This window comes from Pelecanus crispus, chromosome 2 (genome assembly GCF_030463565.1).
Source record: "Pelecanus crispus isolate bPelCri1 chromosome 2, bPelCri1.pri, whole genome shotgun sequence".
Lineage (NCBI taxonomy): Eukaryota > Metazoa > Chordata > Aves > Pelecaniformes > Pelecanidae > Pelecanus > Pelecanus crispus.
The window spans coordinates 63,461,518-63,475,020 of record NC_134644.1 but is presented as its reverse complement, the minus strand read 5'-3'; positions in this window follow the sequence as shown (position 1 = coordinate 63,475,020).

The following is a 13,503-nucleotide window of genomic DNA, read 5'->3' as shown; positions in this document are numbered from 1 at the left end:
GCACCATATTTAGACTATGTTAATTCTGTGCTTTTCAGGTTCCTGCAGCATTCAAAAAAAGGTCCCTTCTATAATCTCCCTTTGATGTATAATTTCTAGAATTTCAGGGGGTGGGAAGGGGCTTTTCTGTGGAGATCACATGCAGACAGAGACAGGATTTAAGATGGTAGATCTGTCAGAAGTTTAGCTAGTAGATCAGCCTCACTCTCAGGCTTGACCCAGTCACCACATTTGGTATCTGGAGTCTCCGATTTCCTTGCTATTCTATTGAAATCTGACCTCTCTTGTTCTCTTTCTCTGGCACATTTCAGGTGTGGCTATTGTTTCTTATTGCTTGATTTTTAGCATTCTGTAGCTGTGCTATGTCAGGATGTGAAGACAGGATGTTCTATGGATCCCTCTTGATTATAGCTCTATTGCACGATTACCAGTGGCTGACCAGAGCTGGACTGCAGGTCCCTGTGCCTGTATTGATAAGAATCTCAGCTCTTCTCTCGGTTAGCATCAGCTCATTTGGCATTCATATGTGTGGCTCCTGATGCAAAAAACAATACTCACAAAAAAGGAATAAGTATTTGGGGATTTCAACCTGTCAACAGTGAAAAATGACAAAGGAATGGCAGCATTTAGCCTCAGATTATTGACTAGCTCACAGGGAAATCAAATTTTATGATATTAAACACAGCAAACATTCACTCCACTGGGGAAAAATAATGTAGCACTTTTCTTCCACATACAGCAATTACAGCTGACAGGGATCTTCATTCTGTGTCATATGAAAGGACAGATTTAGCTTGCATGTATAACAAACCACAAATGAGTAATGAAGGTCTTCATTTGTAAATGGAAGAAATCACATTTCCTATTTCCTATTCCTAGCTATACAAAGGAAAATAAGGGAACTAAGTTCTACTCATAGTGATGGTTCTCTACATTTAGAAGTGCAACAGAACAGATTTGGCTTCAGCTTATCTCAGTCTTCAATAACTTAAGAGCCTGTGCTGCAAATAATTAATCTTTGGTCTCAACAGTCTGGGCAATATACAACAGTCTAGGCAATAATATGAAAGGATTCCATGACTTTAAAACTAAATATAGCATTTTCTTCAGATTAAATTATAGAATAATAACACTGCAGCTGGTTTTGCAGCCTCAAAAACACTTAATAAGAGGTGCTGTGTTTCATATTGTTCCTTTTTGCCTTCTGAATGCTGCCTTTAAATTTCTAAACAAGTAATTCTCTAAGTGCTGTCTTGATCCTCTGAAAACTTAACCATGCACTAAACTTAAAGGACAAAAGCATTTCCATTTGATCCAATGGGGTTACTGCAGTGTTTAAAGCTGGGCATGTGCTGAGAAACAGATATATGAGAAGATGAATAGAAATGACGGAAAGTGAAAGTACCCATGCTGAAATGTTCAGTTAGACCAAGATATTACCTCCAAAAGCAGATGACTAGGGTAAGGTAAGACAGCACAAGTAACCTCCTCAGTATAATATCCCAGCTTTCATCTACTGAAGTTCATTTATAGCATTTTCCCCCTCTCTTTCAACAGTCCAGATATTCTGATTTTTTTATTTTTAATTTCAAAGATAACTGTAGATATGAATAATGTGGTTTCACTAGTTTTTAAAGAATCCATTGTTGAAATATAAAAAAAAAAATGCATGCACCACTATTAGCTTCTTATGCTTCTTTTTTCTTAGTTCATTAAAGATAAACATGAATGTATATATCAGTTACAGTAGAAATTTGGTGTCTCTCTGAATTCTCCTCTCTCCCAATTTTTTGATCTATTTACAGTTATACTTCTTATTTATACTAAGGAGCCAACCTCCCATAGACATCATATGCAAATACTAAAGCTTGAAATTGTGATGTTTCATGTGTGATAGCACGTGTAAGCACTATCTTTTCCAAGTACTGCATACACTGAACATGCAGAACAGTATCATGTTTTGAGGTGTGCAACGTCATCTATGTATAAAGAAATTCTGCCTCATTCAACAACGATAACTGCATGGGAGCAGTGGTAATAAAAGAACATAGCGTTTCAGATTTCAAAATAGACCACTGGCTGGCTGCCCTAGCCTTTCCCTAAACTTTCATAGTCCTTTGGTCAAATCTTCTCCTTCACAGTGTCTGATTTTCTAAAGGTTAGATGAGGTTACAGGTTATTTGAGAACTTATTTTCATAAAGCCCTTATTTTAAGGGAATACAGATCATCAGAGATAGAGGATTATATACAAGAAGATAATGTAAGAAGCATCAAGAAAGTTGGAAAAGAGGTAGGTTTCTTCTGGCATTTTCCAGCACTCCTCCATTAACCATTGGACATGAAGCATTTCCATTAGAAAGGATATCTGTAAGCGCCTGGACCAGAAAAGCAGCTATATCATATTGCTTCATTAGAGCAACCATCCTACATGCAGAAAATGAAGCCAAGAAATCCCCTTTCAGCCTGTTGCTGGTGGCAAAGCAGCAGCAATGTGCTTGCATTCGTGTGATTAACCTCAAATTCAGAAGTGGTAGAGAACCACCAGGGTTGCAAGGCCTACCTGTGACCAAAGGCGTAAGACTGAGGCTCTCCTTTGCTTAGCAAAAAGCTTTGCAAAGATACAAATGAGACTGGCAGCACTGAACTGCTTGCTTTTCCCTGTTTAAAGCTTATTTGGGGTCTAACTAATCTAAGTAGCCTGGATTTCTGAGACCCTCCATGCCTGCTTTGAAAGCATCCCACAAATATGTTGGCCTCTACTGTTAGAAAGCTACTATTTCAAGAGATATCAAAAGTTTCAAAAATAAGATTATTCCAGTCTTTCAGAACTTTGCATACAAGTGAGTAGGCATGTAGGCACTGTCATCCCTTCTGCCTAAAAAAAAAAACAAAACCAGAACCAAAAAACCTAGAGTAAACAACAGTGAATTTTAATGTATTTCACAGATTAGCTGGGTTTGGAGATATGGATTCAGCTCCAGATCAACCACACTTCTGCTGGGTGAGTTTTATAGCAGTCATGCAGACAAAGGGATAAAGTCTTCTGGCTTGGCCTCCATTGGAGTGGCACTGTACTTCTTTTTCGCCACAGATCTTCTGAACTGTCAGACCCTGCCTGATCTCTCTTTCTTCACATAAACACTTTCCACTGCAACTCTGGAAATCTGCCTGAAAGTCTCTGAGATAAGCCTTTTCTCTGGCTTTCTCCCAGCTATCTGATTCCCTTCAATAAGATCAGAAATTAAGCTTTTCTAATGCTAGTGTAATTAGCAGGAAGAATACAGTTCTATGCCCTTCTGATAACTGGAAACAGACCTTCTTATCCTGGACCCATTAGTTTTATTCTTTCACCTCAGTAATTTAGTACAGAGACAGAAACACAGCTAGGAAAAGGAATTGGGCTCTAGAACCACATAAACTCCGGAAACAAGATTTTGTCAGGCATCAGAGTCTTCACCGCAGGAGTATGATCCAAAACATCTTCAGCCAGCAGCCATGTAACACTCAATAGGTGCCTCATCCTCCCCACCGCCTCTAAGAAAAGCAGGTATTAAGCATTTGTTTCAGGAGACAACTTAGTACTTCAGGAAGAAATTACTGAGCACAGGTTGTCTTTGCAGAGCCTGTCTTCCAGAGGCTTCCAACACTAGTCTTGAATCAATGATTGTACAGCCACCCTCTGAAGGAAGAAAGAAAATTCCAACAGGAAGCAGAAATTCCTTTAAATGTTTTAAAATTTAAAAAGTAAGCCAACTATTATTTATAAAGCAGTCAGTCAAGCAATTATTATTTTGGAAACATGCATTACAGTATGCATGTGACATTAGCAACCTCAGGGTACACCCGATACAACCTATACGTTCTCATTGCTTAAATTGAGACACCTAAAGTTCTTTCACCAGTATGTAGGGAGCCTAGACACCCAGATCCAAGAGATGGTTTCTAACACCAGAGCCAGGCACCTAATTTGCTCTCACATGCAGCCTTTATTATATTTTGCCCTTCAGCCTCAATTTTACCTTCTTCGACTGACAAGAGGCAATTTTAACTTCTTTGCATATATGCCTTACAAGGGAGGGGGGATCAAGAGATATCTTGGCAAAAGGAAAGCTTATGAAGGCTATTTAACTGATGTCCTATCCTTTGAATGAAATTAGCAGTGCCATATGTGGATGCTCAAGTCTCTGAGACAGCTTCCAGAGGAAAGAGTTTTACAGCTGAAGTTATTTTTGTAAAATGTTAATTTGTGTACCTGTTGAGAACCTCATAAGCCCAGACATGTTCCCTTTAATAGCCCAGACATATTCTCTTTAATAGATATTATAAAATAGTCTTGATTTCTTTAAAAAAATCACCTCCTGACATCAAACTTGGTTTGATCTTGATCTTTGAAAATGCACTTAAAACTGCAGTCATAAACATGTAAGAATTTTTTTAATCTTTAGTGAAATGCCTAAGAAAGACAACAGATTTTTTTCTCGCAGAAGCTCCTGAATAAGAATCATATATCAGTGAAATTCTGAAATAAAAGTGATTGTATTTCTTTGCAAGGCAAATATGAGTATGTATATTCCCCATATAAATAAGCACGCAAATGAGAAAATTATTTTCATAGCATCACTGCAAAATTTTATTTTGGGGCCATTTTATCATAACTATAGACATTTCATAATTTCCAAATAAACAATCTACCTTCTAAACTAGAGTTAAGGCTGAGAACATATGTCAATAATTAAGAGGTTTAAAATCACTACTGGAAAATTGTAACTTGTCTGAAAATGGAGAACCTAGGAAAATGGAAATTATTTGGAAACATGCCATTGCTCATGGTAATGCTTCCTCATGGCCAGAGTGCGGCAGTGGATGCCAAGGTAATCACCTCGTTTTCAGCTATTTTGCAATAGCAAAAGTCAAGTAATTTCAGATTCTCTTGCATGTGGTAAGAACAGGCACAAAATCAGAATCCACTCTATAATTTTCTTCATTGCATACATTTTATTTGAAGGACCATAGGTCTTAACATAAAAATGGATGTACCTAGACCTAGAAAACACAAAGCTATAGATCATAATAGAGAGACCCCATGCCATAACACATGCTGCTCAGAGGACTTCTGCAGAACCACATTTTTCCCCAATCTCTGTACTTCTTGCCTTGTCCTGTGATGTTTCCCTCTCCTTGAGCTTGTGACCGGTCTTCTCAGAGCCACCACTTGCCTGGAGCCACAGGGCCCCAGTTTGACTTTAATCACTGGAAGTTTTGTCAAGAATTTCAGTTGGACAGGACTGTGTTCCTACACTTTATCTAATATTCAGACAGCTTTAAAGGATCTCAGAGGCTTTATCTTTTAATCTGAGTATGATTTGCCATTCACAGGCACTTGGCCTTCCATCATTACCCTTCACTTACTCATTACCATGCAGGACTTAATGTTTTACCTCTTCTTCAAATGAAGTATTATATCTGTGATCAAGGAGGCTAAAATTAATCTGATTTTTACTTTACGTTTCAACCGGATAGGATTGTAAGCATGACCACCTATAAGGTCCAACTAAGAAGGGATCAGAATGCCAACTGAGAGGTGGTAGCTGGCAGATATAGGCCAGTTACTTAACCCACACTAAAATGATCACTAGTGTTCACCTGACCATGCCTTTATTAACATTCATGAAATGTGCACACTTACGAAATGAGGCTTTTGTACCTTCAGGTTACTAAATCTTCTCTATGCACAAAATATTGCCTCAGTGTTAAAGCTGGATAAATTCCAAAATGGGGGGAGATTATAAGCAAATCTAGGAAAAATCTGAATATGATGTCCCATGGCAGGTTAAGCAAGGAGATGGTTGCAAAGAAGTTAGCATTTTAGTAGGTAAATTACTCAATTCTGCAGGTAATAAAAAACAAACAAAAAAGCCCACTACTGATTTAATTATGTTATTTCAATTAAGCACTACACATTTCATTAAAATAAATGGGAAAAGGAACAACTCTGTCCTGGGACAGAGGGAGAAGGGGGGTAGGTATTCAAAATGCACACAGTCTAGTTTATGTATTTATTGTAAACATACAAAAAATATTGTAAAAATTTAATGTAAACAGACTTCAACATAAAGCACAGGAAACTCAAACACTTAGCTTTGTTTTGGCTTGCAAAAGGAACAAATAAATTACATCACACACAATGGAAGGTATTCTTTGTAAAGTAAGGAGCTGCATTGCCTACTGAGACATTACCTACCATGTGTTTACACTCCCTGGGGCCTCATACTCCTGAAGGCTGGTTATCCCAGTAAAGACTAAGGCAAAGGCAGCATTCAATATTTCAGCTTTTCTCATGTCCTGTGTAACTAGGTCCCCTGTCCCACTAAGCAACAGACCCCCATTTTCCCTAGTCTTCTTTTTGTCACCTCTGTACAGAAGCCCTGTTTGCTGTCCTTGACATCATTGGCCACATCCAGTTCCATTTGGGCTTTAGCTCCTAGCTTCATCCCTGGATGCTCGGACAATGTTCCTGTATTCCTTCCAGGTTACCCATCTTTGCCTCTACCCTCTGTATGCTTCCTTTTTGTGTTTGAGTTTGGCCAGAAGTGACTTTTTCATCCGTGCAAGCCTCCTGGCATATTTTGCCTGACTTCATGTTTGTTGTGATTGAGCTCTCTTGAGCTTGGAGGAGGTGATCCTTGAACATTAACCAGCTTTCTTGGGCCCCTCTTCCCTCCACGGCCTTATCCCATGGGACTCTTCCAAGCAGATCCTTGAAAAGGCCAAAGTCTTCTCTCCTGAAGTCCAGGACTGTGAGCTTGCTTTTCACCCTCCTTCCTGCCCTCAAGATCCTGAACTACAACATCTCATGGTCACTGCAACCAAGGCTGCCTTTGATTATCACATCCCCAGTGAGCCCCTCCTTGCTGGTGAGTATGAGGTCCAGCAGAGCACCCCTCTCATTGGCTTCCCTATCGCTTAGAAGAGGAAATTATCATCAGTGCACTTCAGGAACCTCCTGGATTGCTTATGTCTTGCTGTGTTGTCCCTCCAGAAGATATCAGGATGGTTGAAGTCCCCTATGAGGACCAGGGCCTGTGAACATGAGGCTGCTCCTATCAGTCTGTAAAGGACCTCATCCACTTCCTGGTTAGGTGGTCTGCAGCAGACACCCACTGTCATGTCACCTTTACCTGTTCTCTCTTAACGCATAAGCTCTTGGTAGGCTCCTCATCCATCCCCTGGCAGAGGTCTATGCACTCCAGCTGCTCTCTCATATAAGGGGCACCCTCCTCTCCCCTCCACCTTCCCATCCTGTCCTTCCTCAGGAGCCTGTGTGCCCTCTGTATTCCCCCTGTATCCCACTCCAGTAGTCATGGGAGCCATCCCATCCCATCTTGTTGGGTTCCCAGCAAGATCATAGCCCTGCAACTGCACACAAATCCAGAACTCTAACACACAAATCTAGAACAAATCTAGAATCTAAAAATTCCTCATCCTGTGTGAATTTGCATATGGTCACTTTAGAGAGGCGTCCCAGCATGCTGGTGTCTGGAGAGTGTTTGTTAGGGTTAGGTTGACCAGGTTCTTTGCCTGTAGCCACATCTGGCTCCCCTTCAACTTCAAGGGCAGTTGAAACTATTTTGCAGTTATAAGCCCTTAGGTGGGGCGGGACCTTTCCTCTTGGTGCCAGAAGTCATCAGCCTCCATCCTTCCCCTTCTCCAGACGTTTCGCTTACTTTGACAGTGAGGGCAAACACTGCCTGCTTCTCATTATCCAAACCTATTTTAATTGGCATTAAATTAAATTATTTTTCCTCATATCAAGCCTGTTTTGCCCATGATGGTAATCTCTGCCTTCAGCTGGACCCAAAAGCTTTTTCACCTATTTTCTCCACATGCTCTGTTGAGGTGCGGGAGTGAGAGAACTGCTGCGTGGGTGTCTGGCAGCCAGACAAGGTCAACACACCACAATAGTACCTGCACAAATAGAATCTGATCATCTTTCTTTTCTTCTCATTACTTCAAAATCAAAATGAGTGCACACACAGAAGGGGGAAGCTATCAAATTCAGAGCTGGCCTGTCAGCACCTGGATATAATTTGCAATTGCAGTTGTTCACCAATGGTAACTTATGTGTGACAAGATGCTTTAAACTTCATTTCCACCTCTGGATCAAGTTTGTAAATCCTGGAACTGCAGGTCTGACAACCAAGTTACTCACCGCAAAATGAGAGGACTTTGTTGTCACCTCAGCTGTGATTTGCCAAATGACATGATTACATTTGTGGATCCTGAACCACTTCTATAAGTGTTATGATAAGATACAGATGAGTATATCAAGTCAGATTTACAAAATGACCAAAAACATGCCTATGTTTCTAGCAATGTGAGACTCTCCATTTGAGCTGGCCAGCATAGGCTCTATTGACAGTCAATAGAGAAAACCACATTTTTTAAAACTGTGATATTCCATATCTATTTTCCAGATTTAATATACTCAGGTGAGACTGACTGCACCTTGAACCAAGAGGCACCCATTAGACATAATCACTGGGCATGGGTATTCTGAAAATGTCAGACCATCCATTGAGTATCTGTTGGCATTTTCAAGCACTATTGCATCTGTTGAGAGGATATTTTCAGTGAAAAATTACATCCTGGCTAAGACTGAAAGCAGACTGTTGAACTGCAGTGCAAAATCAATGATCAATTTAAAATCACACTCCATTAACTCAAAGACACGTCTTTATAAATTGAATCTGAGAAGCAGAGAGCTGCTCCACACGGGAGAGAGGCACACCCCACACAACTGTCATTTCTATAGGAAGTGGTGGCTACTTCTACAAATAAATGAACTAAACTCTGTAGACCCTGTCAGCTGTAGGATAACGAAAACAAGAAGGAAGGCTGTTATGCTGTCCCTCAGCTTCTGCATGAAGCTTACCAGCAGATGCCAGTCTTCTACCAGAGAAATACAGTTACAACAAGCTGGTAACTATTTTGGGTAAGATTTAAAGGAAGAGGTTTTTTCAAACTGGTAGATCTGAATGTAAGATAAACCAAATTTTGAATAATCATTAGCACAGTATTCCAAATTATTCAAAGATAACTTTGAATGTGTGGGGTTTTTTCTCTATTGCTATTGCTCGGAAGCAAAATCTTTATGTAAAATAATTTTTAATTCTTTTAATGTGCACCACTGAACAGAATTAGGAATTTATGGTTTAAAGTCAAGACAATATCTTACCTTAATCACTGGAAAACTCACATGGATTCCTAGTACTCACAAAACAAATTAGTGGAACAGGATTGCAGGTCTGCCTAGGCTTCACAAAGTAATGCTGAAAGTCTCTCTGAGTTCCTCTTGTTTATGCAAATTGAAAGTCTAAAGAGAAGATTAATGCATTTTCTAAAATGTTCAGTTTCCTGTTTGAGTTTCATCCCCATGGCTCTTAATCCCTTAAAGCACCATCCTTATGTGTAACTTTGACATGCTCTGATTTATGATGATCTCTCTTCGATACAGCACCAGAAACACTTGATTTACACATTTTCACAGAAACACACCATCATTTTTGCCTTGAAACATATACATAACTTACTGTCTCCACACAAATGAAATGCCATACTTAATTTCTTCCCTTTCAGTGCTGCAGAGGAGAGATTAAAATCATCCAGACAGTTAACTAATGCAAAATCTGAAACAAATGAAGATAAAGAGCATTACATAATTCACTAAACTGCTAAAAATCAGGACATCAAATAAAGCAAGCATTATTCAACATCTAACTACGCCATTTAGTCTAAGTCAATATATTTAGACCTGCTGTATGGTCAGGGAAGAAAGGTACCTTGACAGAGTGCATCTCCCCTAAAATGGAAGACTAAAAGAGATACATCACTGTGTGCACAGAGAGACATAGGGATTATAGAATCATAGAATCATATAACAGTTTGGGCTGGAAGGGACCTTTAAAGATCATCTAGTCCAACCCACCTGCCATGGGCAGGGACATCTTTCATTAGAATAGGTTGCTGAAAGTCCCATCCAACCTGACCTTGAACATTTCCAGGGATGGGGCATCCACAACTTTCTGGGCAACCTGTTCCAGCGTCTCACTGCCCTCGTCATAAAAAATTTGTTCCTTATATCCAGTCTAATCCTACCCTTTTTCAGTTTAAAGCCATTACACCTTGTCATAGAATCATAGAATCGTATAGGTTGGAAAAGACCTTTAAGATCTTCCGGTCCAACCATTAACCTAACATTACCAAGTCCACCACTAAACCAATTAAGGGTAGACTAATAATTTCATGTTTCCTGGCTTGGTGGCTGCTATTTTTTTAATGAAAGTAAAACTAGGAATCATTAAGGTTGGAAAGGATCTCTAAAATCATCAGTCCAACACCACCATGCTTACTAAACCATGTCCCAAAGGGACATGTCTACCCATTTTTTGAACACCTCCACGGATGGTGACTCCACCACCTCTCTGGGCAGCCTGTTCCAATGCTTGACTACTCTTTCAGTAAAGAAATTTCTCCTAATATCCAACCTAAACCTCCCCTGATGCAACTTGAGGCCATTTCCTCTCATCCTATCACTAGTTACTTGGGAGAAGTGCCCAACACCCACCTCACTACAACCTCCTTTCAGGTAGCTGTAGAGAGCGACAAGGTCTCCCTTCAGCCTCCTCTTCTCTAGGCTAAACAACCCCAGTTCCCTCAGCCACTCCTCATAAGGTCTGTGCTCCAGACCCTTCACCAGCTTCGTTGCCCTTCTCTGGACATGCTCCAGCACCTCAATGTCCTTCTTGTAGTGAGGGGCCCAAAACTGGATGCAGTATTCAAGGTGTGGCCTCACCAGTGCCAAGTAGAGGGGGACAATCACCTCCCTGCTCCTGCTGGCCACACTGTTCCTGATACAGGCCAGGATGCTGTTGGCCTTCTTGGCCACCTGGGCACACTGCTGGATCATGTTCAGCCAGCTGTCAACCAACACGCCGACGTCCTTTTCCAACGGGCAGCTCTCTAGTCTCTCTTCCCCAAGCCTGTAGCATTGCATGGGGTTGTTGTGACCCAAGTGCAGGACCCGACACTTGGCCTTGTTGAACCTCATACAATTGGCCTCGGACCATTGATCCAGCCTGTCCAGATTCCTCTGCACGGCCTTCCTACTCTCAAGCAGATCGACACTGCCACCCAGTTTGGTGTCATCTGCAATCTTACTGAGGGCGCACTCAATCCCCTCATCCAGATCATTGATAAAGATGTTAAACAAGACTGGCCCCAAAGCTGAGCCCTGGGGAACACCGCTTGTGACCGGTCACTGAACGGACGTAACTCCATTCACCACAACTCTCTGGGCTCGGCCTTCCAGCCTGTTTTTTACCCAGTGAAGAGTACCCCTGCCTAAGCCATGAGCCACCAGCTTCCATAGGACATGGTGTCAAAGGCCTTAGTAAAGTCGAGGTAGATAACATCCACAGCCTTTCCCTCATCCACTAGGTGGGTCACCAGGTCATAGAAGGAAATCAGGTTGGTCAAGCAGGACCTGCCTTTCATGAACCCATGCTCGCTGGGCCTGATCCCTTAGTCCTATCACTACATGCCCTCTCCAGCTTTCTTGTAAGCCCCCTTCAAGTACTGGAAGGTTGCTACAAGGTCTCCCCAGAGCCTTCTCTTCCCAGGCTGAACAGCCCCAACTCTCACAGCCTTTCTTCATAGGAGAGGTGTTTCAGCCCTCTGATCATTTTTGTGGCCCTCATCTGGACCTGCTCTAACAGGTCCATGTCTTTCTCATGCTGGGGACTCCAGAGCTGGATGCAGTATTCCAGGTGGGACTTCACGAGAGTGGAACAGAGGGGGAGAAATCACCTCCTTTGACCTGCTGGCCACACTTCTTTTGATTGAGCCCAGGAGACGATTGGCTTTCTGGGCTGCAAGTGCACATTGCCAGCTCATATCCAGTTTATCATCCACCAGTATCCCCAAGTCCTTTTCCACAGGGCTCCTCTCAATCCATTCATCCCCCAGTCTGCACTGATGGTGAGGTTTGCCCTGATCTAGGTGCAGGACCTTGCACTTTGCCTTCCTGAACTTCTTGAGGTTCACATGGGCCCACTTCTTCAGCCTGTCAAGGTCCCTTTGGATGGCAACCCTTCCCTCAAGCATATCAACCACACCGCTCAGCTTGGTGTCATCTGCAAACTCAATCCCATTGTCTATGTTCTTGATGAAGATATTAAATAATATTGGTCTCACTACAGACCCTTGAGGGACACTACTCATTACTGTTTTGCACTTGGACATTGAGCCATTGACTATAACTCTTAGGATGCAGCCATCCAGCTAGTTCCTTATCCACCTAAGAGTCCATCCATCAAACACAGCTCCCTAATTTAGTAGCAAGAATGTTATGAGGGACCACATCAAAGGCATTACAGAAGTCCAGGTAGATGAAATCCATAGCTCTTCCCTTGTTCACTGATGCAGTCACTCCATCACAGCAAGCCACTACATTAGTCAGGCATGATTTGCCCTTGGTGGGGCTATGCTGGCTGTCTTTAATCACCTCCCTGTCATCCATATGTTGCGACATACCTTTCAGGAGGCTCTGTTCCATTATCCCTTCATCGATTACTGAGGAATTCTTGACATCCAGCTTAGGTTAGACATTTGACTTTTAGATGGCTAGAAATATACAGAATGATTACTATCAAAATATTCACTTAATGTCACAGGTTACTCTGCAACCAAGTGCTGACTGAGCCACTGAATACAACTTGCTGGTCTGCCTGGATTTGAGAACTAAAAGTGACCTTACATAGCAAGAAACCCTTCCCAAATATGTCCACAGTGTTCCAAATGCATCTATTTATACTCAGTGTGACCAAATCTCCATGAACTAAACCTAATGCATGGGGTTTCTTTTTTCTTCTGTAGAACAGGAAAGAAATTATAAAAGCTCAAAGAGGAAAGAAAGGTGCTATCTGGAGCAGATTTCTTGTTGCAGCCAGGGCCCAGTGAGCATGAGGGGCAGTGAGGAAATTACTGTTCCTTCTGCAGCTCCAGGCCTGCCACTGTGAGGTTCCTCTGCTCATTGCAGCTGAACCAGCTGTGAGAGAAACTCAGGAAGAAGGAAACTCCCAGCTGGGCACATACCTGAGCTACTTTATATCACTTTTATTAGACAGTGATATTCCAGTGTAGAGAACACCTTTTTTTGCATTTGAACAGCAAATAGCATCAAACCTGCCTGGAATCTAAAAAACACTACATATGTATCATTACATTTTAAAGACACTTACTATTACTTATATAAATACAGACATTAGTGACAGACATACCAGAGTATAAGAGCAGAATGTGGTATAGGAAATCAACAGCATCGAGCTTTGCTTGCAAAGTTGGATGTTTCTGACTTAGACTCCATATGCAATCAAGAATGACAGAGAGAGGGTTCTCTGGGAAACATTACTTTGCACCCACGCTGGAGTCAGGCTCTAACGTGC